The 10,273-nt window shown below is 50.1% G+C and overlaps 1 long non-coding RNA gene across 1 annotated transcript; it reads left to right on the plus strand.

Annotated features, from left to right (window-relative positions):
- Nucleotides 1-2,862: 2,862 nt before the first annotated feature.
- LOC124242841 (uncharacterized) lies at nucleotides 2,863-8,369 on the plus strand. The gene is made up of 4 exons (XR_006889524.1): nucleotides 2,863-3,013; nucleotides 3,138-3,263; nucleotides 4,293-4,553; nucleotides 7,843-8,369. It is a non-coding gene; the product is annotated as an uncharacterized LOC124242841 (long non-coding RNA).
- Nucleotides 8,370-10,273: the final 1,904 nt, after the last annotated feature.

The following is a 10,273-nucleotide window of genomic DNA, read 5'->3' on the forward strand; positions in this document are numbered from 1 at the left end:
CTGGGGGGAAGGAGGTGACATCTTTTTTTTTCTTTGTGGTTCGGGATATCTATTATCATATTATTTAGCTCTCATTTGATTTAAGTGGCATAAATCCAATTCCAACTGGATTTGGCAAAAAGGAGAGTTTAATAACAGTGTATTGGAGTATCTCCAAGTAAGCTGAAGACAGGGCAGGGATTGCTGCCAGATGGGGTCACCATGTACAGTTGTGCAAGCTGCACACTGCACAACCCCAGGGGCCACTATCACAAGGCGACCATACAAATGGCACTTGCTGGAGTTATGCAGGGCCCAACTTGTTGAGCTCTTCTCAGTGTCCCTCTTCCATGTTTTAGGAGTAACTGGAAGCGGGGTCTTAAATGCCCACCAGGACTCACCCTCCATCTCTGAAACGAGATTCTCTCTGACTATTGACTAAATCCCTCCCACTGTGGGCTGGTTTCATCCATGAGGTGAATGAAAAATTGTCCATGAACGATTCCTTACTTCCAGCACGAACGAGGGACTAACTTATGCTGTTATTGGTCCCAGCTTCAAAACTTCTAGGGAAGAACTCTGATTGGCCTATTTGAACTTGGCACCCATCCTTCCACCAATCAAGGGGGTAGATGGCTCAGAGGCAAGCGCAGCCTGTGCCTCAGCCAGAGTCAGGTCCCACCTGGACCCAGCACGGCTGCCCAGTAGGAGGCAGCAGGTGTAAGAGCACCACCTTCGTGGAATTTAAGGCTTTTAGCCTCTGCTCACTTATCTTTATTGTCCTAACCTCCAGATTTTTCAGGAGAGCTGAATACCTAATAGTAGTTGGGACGATGGGGACGAAACATTGCTCTGTCTCCAGAGTGGGTGTGCATTAAACTAATCTGCGGGAATTGCATTTGACTGGACCTTAAGAGCTCGGGCAAAGTGGGAGCTGTATGCACATTGTCATTATTATGGGGCACGTTATGATCCTCCTGCAGTTACTTGCAGGCGCCGTCTAAGCTGCCTTTAAGGCAGAAAATATCAGTTCTCTTCCCAAATTAACTGCTCACTGATGCTTGGTAACTGCCTCCTTCAAGGGGCCAGAGAGAAGAAACAACAGTCTCATAATCGTTCAATTGATCTCCCTCCACCTCCTCCCTGGCCTCTCATCTCCAACACGAGTTTGGAGGGTGTCCTCCCCCCTTGCCCTTTAATATTGCTACCCCCCCCATGGCACTCTATCCATATCTTTTTTGAACCCCCAACTTTTCACCCCAACTCTCCTCAGTCACCATAGTTTAGCAGCTTGAACATGGAAGCCAGAGAAGGATTCTCCGGGTGTCATGAAATCCAGGGGTTCCCCTGAAAGGGACAAGGGAGACATGTGGACTGAAGGAAAACAAATACAGCTGCCACGTGCCGTAAATATCACTGGATCATTTCATCCACATGTAACAAGGGGTTGCATGACGATTAATGACCAAAATAAATAGTAATCAATTACGATGATGGTAATTATGCTTTTGAAATTAGCCTGGGAAAGGATGACTGAGGCAATTTTTTATTCCAGCTCAGGAAAATGGCATGCCAGCTGGGGCTAATAAGTGCTTTCATTAGAGCGCTGAGCTCCGTCCAGGGCTGTGAAGAAAGCCCTCTCTGTGCTGTGGCCCGGCCCAGCCCTGACATGCCTTCTGCTTTTTAACAAGAACTGAAAGGTGGCAAGACAGACAGTTCTTGCCTTGGCACCAGGGGAAGTCGGCCTTTGAAAAGGCCGTGATTATTTTCAGCGGCCCAGGACGGGGGAGGCTCGTTTCCTTTGCCTCCATCTCCATGGCCTCGGTTCCAGCCCCGGCACTGAGTACCTGGGACTGACTGGGGCGGCTGGTGGCGGGGGATGACCCAGGGCAGAGGTCTGGACAGGGGAGCACTGGCCAGGGCAGTTGCAGAGACCGGCTGGATAAAGAGACAGAGGGAGAAAAAAAATGCGGTTTCTGTACAATGGGCTGTGTGTCCTTCCCCGCACTTCAGCCGCCCCAGGAACTGCTGTGGAGATGGTCACTATATTTACTTGCCAGCCCGTCCTCTCCACAGAGCATATTTACCCAGGCCCAGGGCGGCCCCCACAGCCCCGCCCTGCTGGCTCCTCTGTTCCTGCACACCGAGTGCCCTTGGGAATTTCATGGAAGTCACTTGCTGCTGGCTCCTGCCTCAGTTTCCCTTTCTGCCTCTCTCCCTTTCACTCTCTATTTCTTGCTCTGTTTCTCTCTCGCTATAAAGAAACTAAAGAAGGCCTCTCACTTAGCCACCCAGCAGCACAGTTGAAGAGTTTAAGGGTTAGTGGAAAAGAATTCCCTTCTCTCTCATTTGAGGTCTGATAGGACTCACTACCCAAACCTCTGATTGAGGCTCGCTTCCTACACGCGGATCACAGCCTCAGCTTCATTCAGCGGCACTCAGCCCCCCAGGGGACGTTTGACAATGTCTGGAAACATTTTTGGCCGTAACAGCTGAGGTGGGGAATGCTACTGGCATCTAATACTTGGGGCCAGGGATGCTGCTTAAACATCCTACAAAGTATGCAAGAAAGAATTTTCTCACCCAAAATGTCAATAGTGCCGAATCTGAGGAACTCTGGCTTAATTACTGGCTAAGGAAGCATCTATTCAGCCCGCAAAGGTTGGCTTCCTGGAAGACTGGGTGTCCTGGAAGAATGGGTGCGGGACTCTGAAGGCACCTCGGGCGAGGAAGAAGTCTGCAGAAAACACGGCCAGCCAGAGGCCAGCCACACGCCTGCGCAGTAAGACATCCGTGCCCCCGCCTCCTGGCGCCAGCGCTGGCCAATCAGATTAGCTGCTCCAGGGAAACTAAGGCCGCAGAGGAGGTTGCAGACGCTCCCTTTGTAACGCTTCTGCCAACGGGGAGGACGTTCCATCTGTCTGGTCAGAGAAAGGACTTGGGCAGAGAAGAGGGTCCCTCCACAGGCCAATTCAGGTTGTCTGATAAATCTCCAGAGTCTGATGGACCCAGGAAGTGATCCTAAGAGGTTCAGGTATGGCCGAGAGTTGGAAACAATCCCCAAACATGGCCCTCGTCTCAACATTCATTTGGCAGTTGCACACGAGGCCTTGTGTCAGGTGCCTTCCACACCTTGTCTGCTTCCATCCTTACCGCAGGGCTGCACGACTGTCCTTCCCACCTCACAGATGAGGAAACCGAGGCGCCGGAAGGTTAATGACTTATCCGAGGCCACTTGTCACAGCGCAAGTCCGTGGAGGAACTGGGGTGGAAGCCAGCATGATGTAAGATAACTTGGGGCCTCCCGGGTGTCTAAGGAGGACTAGAGACCCGGAGGGGACTGGTTGGCTGGACTGACGGGAGTGGCGGGTGAGGGAGCTCTGCCAGCACCCAGACACTTTGGGCTGAGAGCAGAGATCCACAGTCTGCAGTAGATGCGGGTTTGGAGATGAACTCACTCAGCAAATCCCCAGAGCACAGATTTAAGTTGTACCCCTTGAACCTTGCAGACCTTAACCTTGTTGAACCTTGTGGAACTTAACTCAAAATCAAATAATTTTACTGTCAAAAAACAGAGCTTATTTAGACTTCACATAAGTTCTAGAGATTTGGGTGGTGGGAGCAGAGGACTATGATTCACTGAGCGCCAACTACGTGCCAGGCACTCTGCTAGACCTACTCGTAGATGATTCATTGCTCCCTCCCCAGAAACCCAGGAGACACCCTTAGCCCCAGGGTTAGGGGCTAGCAAAGGCCAGGGGCAGAGCGCTGGCGTGCACGTACGCACATGCCCTGGTGCTCGGCACGGTCTGTCATTAGGAAGGGGTACTGGGCTATCATGGGGGCATAGCTCCATTGGGGCTATTGTCAGAGAGAGTCCTGCAACGTTCCCCTGCAACCCGGAGAGCTTCTAGAGACAAAATCCCAAGGCACACGCCCAGCGAGCCCGATTAATTGGCTGCTAAAAAGCCCACACACACCGAGACGACTCTGGTCTCCATTTGGTGTCCTCAGAAAAAGGGCCTGCTTTTTTTTATTTCCTGCCCATTCCAGTGTCAGGAAATTCTTCCATATAGACACCCTCAGGCTGCAGCTTAGGCCAATTTCCTCCTCTCCGGTCCAGAGTGGAGATGAGGAACAGCTGGTGGCCATCGTCTCTAACAATCTTTCATAAACCTGAAGACCCATTATATAATCAGCCTTCAAATGAAATCATCCTAGTTCCTCTAAACATTCCTCAGAGATCATTTATTCTCCAGGTTTCCTTTGTAACTTACTTGACCACTTTGGAAATTCTCTTTGTTCCTCTTAAGGTGTAGAGACCACAGTCAGACGCAACGCTGAGCCCATTTCAAACGCCCTCTCAGAAACGTTGTCAGAGGGTGATTCTCCCAGTAAAGCCAACAGGGAAGAAACGGGGACAGGGAAAAGCTCAAGGCACCTGAGTGCAAACCCCTGCTTCTCCTCAGACAAGCTGTGTGACTTCAGGCGAATCAGCGGTGTTGGCGAGACCTCCGTTTCTTTCCCTCCAAAGCAGGAGGAAAGACTTCCCCATAAGGCTGTAACAAGACAGTGTAAGTTAAGTGCTTGGCGCCAGTAGAAACACTCTACCCAGTAGCTGTTGTGACTTTGCTGTTATGCCCCCTCTCCCCACCGTGAAATGTAGCCACTTCGTTATTTATAGTTCCTCCGAACCAAACAGAGACAGCAAACCAAAGACAGGAAGTTCCTCCCTGACCCTGTCTGCCTCCTCAAGAAGGGAGCCGCTGTCCCAGATGTGTTTGGACCAGGCTGGTGGCACCTCCCAGGGGTGTTGGGGGAGGGGCTTCCACTTTGGGTGGGAATGGGTTTGGTGACTTCTTAAAATCTCTTTCAACTCCAAGATTCTATTTAGAACCCAGGTCAACCCAGGCTCTCACCCCTTATGCATTCTCCACAACGAAACCCAAACAGATTTCCCAGGGGGGAAACGCAGGAGAGATGGTACCCAGCACCCCTTGCAACACACCTCCTCTGCATGCCCATCCCCCGAGTTTCCATTCTCCCATGCTGCCCCTGGTAGTCTTCCTCTTCCAAACTCCCCTGCAGATGCTCCATTCCTTTCTGTTGGGTCAAGCAATGCAGCTGTGCCCTCCAACATGTCTGCCCCAGCCAGGTCAACCATAGCAGCTGACAGGCTCCACCCTCCCCAGCAGGCAGTGTAGAGACCGTCCACTCTTCCTGGAGCATGGCCCCTGGGGCCTTACTCCACAACCAAAGAGACTTAGCACAGAATCCGTTTCCTCTACACACAGAACTTTTTCCAAGAGGAACTCCTATAACATAATTTTCTCCATCTTTTTGCATACAATTTAATGATTTCAGCCTCCAGTTCCAAGAGCTTGTATTACCTCCTTGTAAAACAAACTATGCCAACAAATATTTATATTCATATATTTTTTAAATGCCTCTGCATTTTTTATCTGTTGGCATTATGGTACTTTTTGTCCGTCCACGTGGAGCATCTAATAGAGCTGGGCTGCAGCGTCACAACTCGCCCATAGGTGGCACCAGCTCACACACTTTTATGTGTGGGCATGAAATGTAACTTAAGATGGAGGTTTCAGGTTATGTGAAATGACTTAGCTGCATATTTCTCTGCTTTGAGAAACTCAAAACTTACTGACTTTCCTTCCAGTAAAAGGGAGTAGCTGAACTGGACTCCCCCTTTCCAAGGCTTTAGTTGACAGAGCACTTTCACAGTTGACTTGCCATGTGGATTGCTCACAGCACCATCCCTTTCCCACAGCACAATCGAGCCTTTCAGTGATTCCTGCCAGGTCATGGCAGCAAGTGTTCCCAACATCTCTTGGGTCACGCGTCAGGGAAACCTCCCAGGGCAGCGAGACCCCAGGATGCACTGATTTTGCTGTTAGGACACAGGCGTGGCTGCCTGCAATGAGTTGGCCTCCTGCCTCCAGCAGGCAATGGATTCCTGCTCAGCCAGCAGACAACTGCCTCAGCTGGACGTTGCCCACCAGTATCGTCCAGATAGGCAAACTCCTGGCTCCTTATAAATCCTCCCTCACAGTTGGAACTTTCAACAGCAATTGCAAAGCGGCTTTGGGATGAATCAAAGGAAATGCATTGGACGGCATTTGAAATGGTCTAGGCTAACCTACTGCCTCGATCCAGTACTGGGACGTAAATGGAGGTGGACTTCACCAGGAGCAGGAGCGATTTCTTCCCAGCCTCTGGGCTGGGAGGAGAAGCGGGGCTGTGAGGAGCTAGAGGGGAGAGTAAGCCGATAGCCGTCTTGGTGCACCGCGGCCAGCGGCCTGCCTCTGAAAGATTCAGTGTTGTCCTTTGCCTGTTTGGGTAGAAAATGACATGCTACGACACAGCTTGATGGATGGTGAAAGCCCTCCCCTGCATATTCCCTTTCTGCGCCCCCCCCCCTTTTCCCACTGGCACTGGCACGTGATCTTATGCTTACCAAATCTGCCAATCAAACCAGAAAAGTTAATTTGTCAGAAAGGAAAGAACATCAGAGACTCTTTGAAAAAGAGGTGGTGTTTCCTGGTTCCAGAGCATCCAGTCACCACAAAAGCTTTGGTGCTCTGTCTGTTCCTGTGAACATACAATTAGGTGATGGAAGGGGGGCTCCAGAAGGAACGCAGACCTGCCTAGGGGCACATGCTAACTCAGTTCTTCCCTCACTGATTTACTCAGCTAATCCTATCTAGCCCCTCTTGGTTTCGGGCCCAGTGCTGTGGGCTGAGAACTCAGAGATGAGGAAGACTCAGTCACTGTGTTTCAGTCACTGATTGCTGTGTAACAAAATACCCCAACATTTAGCAGCTTAAAATTGCCACTGACTAGGCTCCTGTATTCGTTTGGTCAGAAATTCAATCAGGGCACAGCAGGGTTAGCTCCTCGATGTCTAGGAACTCAGCTGCAGAGACTTGAAGCCCAGAGGTGACCTGCAACTGGGGAACAGCATCATCTAAAGGTATGGATTGGGATGACTTGAAGACTAACCCTGCAGACCAGAGCACGTGGCCACTCCATGTGGCTAGGCTTCCTCACAGCACGGCAGCTTCAGAGCACTCATACCCTTCATGTGGTAGCACAGGGCTCCAAGTGCAAGTGTCCCAGTCAACAAGGAGGAAGCCACCTTGCCCTTCAGGATGCTGCCTTCCAAGTTACCCGGGATCCATTCGCCCTGTTCTGCTGGTCAGAGCCATCACAAGCCACATAAAGGTAAGGGAGGGGACACAAACACCACCTCTCACGGGAGGAGTGTCCAGTCACATTGTAGAAGAGCCTGTGCGATGGAATACTCTGTTACAGCCACCTTGGAAAATAAGATTCGCCTCTCGCCGTTCATGGTGGACACAGTAAGAAATGCCTCTGGCTGTCACATCCCAGTGCATTAGTCACCGTCCTTCATTCATTCACTCACTCATGTGTACCCAGAGGGCAGCTGCAGCCTCAGCAGTTCCCGAGATCATGGTCAGACGACCTCTGACCCACAGTTCCATGGCTTCGGATAGCTGGAGCCTCCCCAGCATTTCCTCGGTCTCCCCTTCTCCTCTGCTGAGTCAGAGCTCGCTGCGCAATGCAGTGTGGGGCTCATCCATTCTTGGAGGGTAGGGGGGAGAGGGAGTTTCCATTGCGCATCTCGTGCAAACGTTTAAAAACTCATATTAACAATGTCAGTTCTCCATAGTCCTTTCCAACAACCCCCCCCCCACACACACCACATGCACACACATCACCTGGGATTTCTCCCCTTTCCCCCTAGCCAGCAGCCCCAGCCTCTATGGCTCCTTCTTCCCTTCCCCTCCCAGGGATCCTCAGTTTTTTCCCCTCTGTTTGCAGAGTGAGTGGCACTCTGAAGCGTCTCCCCACGTGCCTGATGTGCTCACAGGAGCTTTTCAACATGTCGAGCAGAGCCAGAGCCTTCCCAAGATGGCAGCCCTCCCCAAGGAGGGCACAGAAATCACAATCACCAGTCGCTCATGCAACACAGGTTGGTCGGGCACCTACTGGGCGCCAGGCATGGGGTGGTACAGAGGACGTCAGACTGTATTCTGTACCCCTCTGAATTCTATTGCGTAACAGCTGCTTCACCTTGTTGTTAGAGGAATGCCTGGAAATAGGATTAGCGTTGTGTTTGTTATCCTGGCCACAGCTTTTGCCTCGACAGGTCACCTGTGCAAGGGATTCTGTCATATACCATGCGTTCTACTCCCCCTACTGCAGTCATTTGTCAACTATCTTTATGACTTTTGCCATAAGTGTATACCACCTGTGTTTTATTGGCGTTATATAAGTTTTTTAAATGATTCACTTTCTTCACTTTCCATTAAAAAAACCCTTATATTGCTATAATCCCTTGCCAGGAATAGAAGCCAACCCTAAAATTAAATTCAATTTTAAAACTATTCTATGAAACTTTAACTAAAGACAAAACTTGAGCCTGTGCCCTCTCTCTTTGTGAAAGAGGGAGCACAGGCTGTATGGAATGGGTGTTCAAGACAGTCTGGCACACACTGAGACCCACTCTGTAGTGTGATCCTGACAGGAAGGAGGACTCTCCCTGAGGGATGTAGTATAATTCACGCCACCTCTGTGTACCCTCGACCGTCATCTCAGCACCACCAGTGATTTCTGTCTAAATCAGTCAGGATAGCCACGTTCTGCTGCAGCAACAAGCAACCCTCAAATTTCAGTGGCTCAAAACACAAAGGTTACTTCTTGCCCATATCCACTGTGGGTTGGCAGGTCCCTGCTCATTCTTGTTGCTCAGGGTTCCAGGCTGATGAAGCAGCCACCATCCCGAACGTTGAGAGTCATTGTGCCAGAGGAAGAAAGTGATATGCAGAATGCCCGGTTTTTAATGCTTCCTCCCACAGTGGATACTCACCACTTCTGCTCACTATTCAATGGCTAAATCAAGTCACATGGCCAGCTGTGCCTCCCCTGGGCAGGAAGTACAACCCGATCATGTCCTGGAAGGAGAGCCAGAATATCTGTGAACTATACAGACCTCATCCCACCCCACGCACTGAGAACACTGTCCTAACGGTTGGGCCCCAGCTTTTCCAGGCTTTCTCTACAACTCCTGCCACACCCAGGCACACCAGGCCACTCACCCCCCTGCAGCCATGACCATGCTCTGCACTTGCCTTCCCCTGCCTCTGCCCATAGCTCCCACTCACCTGAACACTCTCTCTCTGCCTCCCATCCTACTCACCCTCCAAGATTCTACCTGTTCCTGAGGCTTTGTCAGCCCCAAAACTGAGAGTACTGTCTCTCTGTGTATGTGTTCTCCTAGGGTAACCTTATGAATTCTCAGAGCTAGAAGGGATGAACTCCCTCATTGATAGCAGAGCTGCTCACTCCCAACACTGTTGACATTTGGGCAGGATAACTCTCTCTCGTTCTGCCCATTGTAGTATCTTTTGCAGCATCCCTGGCCTTTACTTAGATGCCAATAGCAACTCTTCCCTCCAGTTGTGACAATCAAAAATACCTCAAGATGGGGACTGTCCCTTAGGAGGGGAAACAAAATTTCCCCCAGTTGAGAACCAGTGTTTTACAGCATGGCCAAGAGGAATAAATACTGCTCCCAAGGTGACATGGTGGGGTAGTGGCTGAAGGGGCAGGAGAAATGCAGGCTCTTGGCTCCCCATCTGGTGTTCCTGGCACTGGTGCACAAGGTTAGGGTGGGAGTATAAATGAGGAAAATGGGCTGGGCTCATAGTCTTTTGACACATTTGATGCGCCTATTGAATACTTCCATAAAGAAATACACTCTCTCTCATTTAAAAAAATAACACACACAGACTTCTTGGTCTGTCTTACATTTTTCAACATTTAGTATAATTCAGAGGACAAGAAGTACTTCATTTTCCATTAGTTCTACCATAAGAAAAGAGCAGTGTTAATCCAATGACAACATGGCAACTGACAATGTTAAGAGAGAGACACTAGGGAGTGCTGGGGACTGTGTCAAACTGGAGAATGCATGCCCCATCTAAAAAGCCAAGTGCTGTAGCAAGTTGTTAGGATTTTTCAAAGAGATGAAATCTGAATTTTAATGAGATAACTCCTGATTTTTAGAGGCTGAAAACTAGTTTAATTTTGGGGTTTTTTTTAAAATGTGTAAGTCCAAATTACAGGTCACACAAAATACCAAGTTTGGCCCTTGGGCCATGCAGCTCAGCCACTTCTACGTTACCCAAGCGACCACATCATGCACCCCTGGAGACATGCTACAGCCACAGCCCACAGCACCCCGACTATC

The sequence above is a fragment of the Equus quagga genome, chromosome 7 (genome assembly GCF_021613505.1).
Source record: "Equus quagga isolate Etosha38 chromosome 7, UCLA_HA_Equagga_1.0, whole genome shotgun sequence".
In the NCBI taxonomy this organism is placed as follows: domain Eukaryota; kingdom Metazoa; phylum Chordata; class Mammalia; order Perissodactyla; family Equidae; genus Equus; species Equus quagga.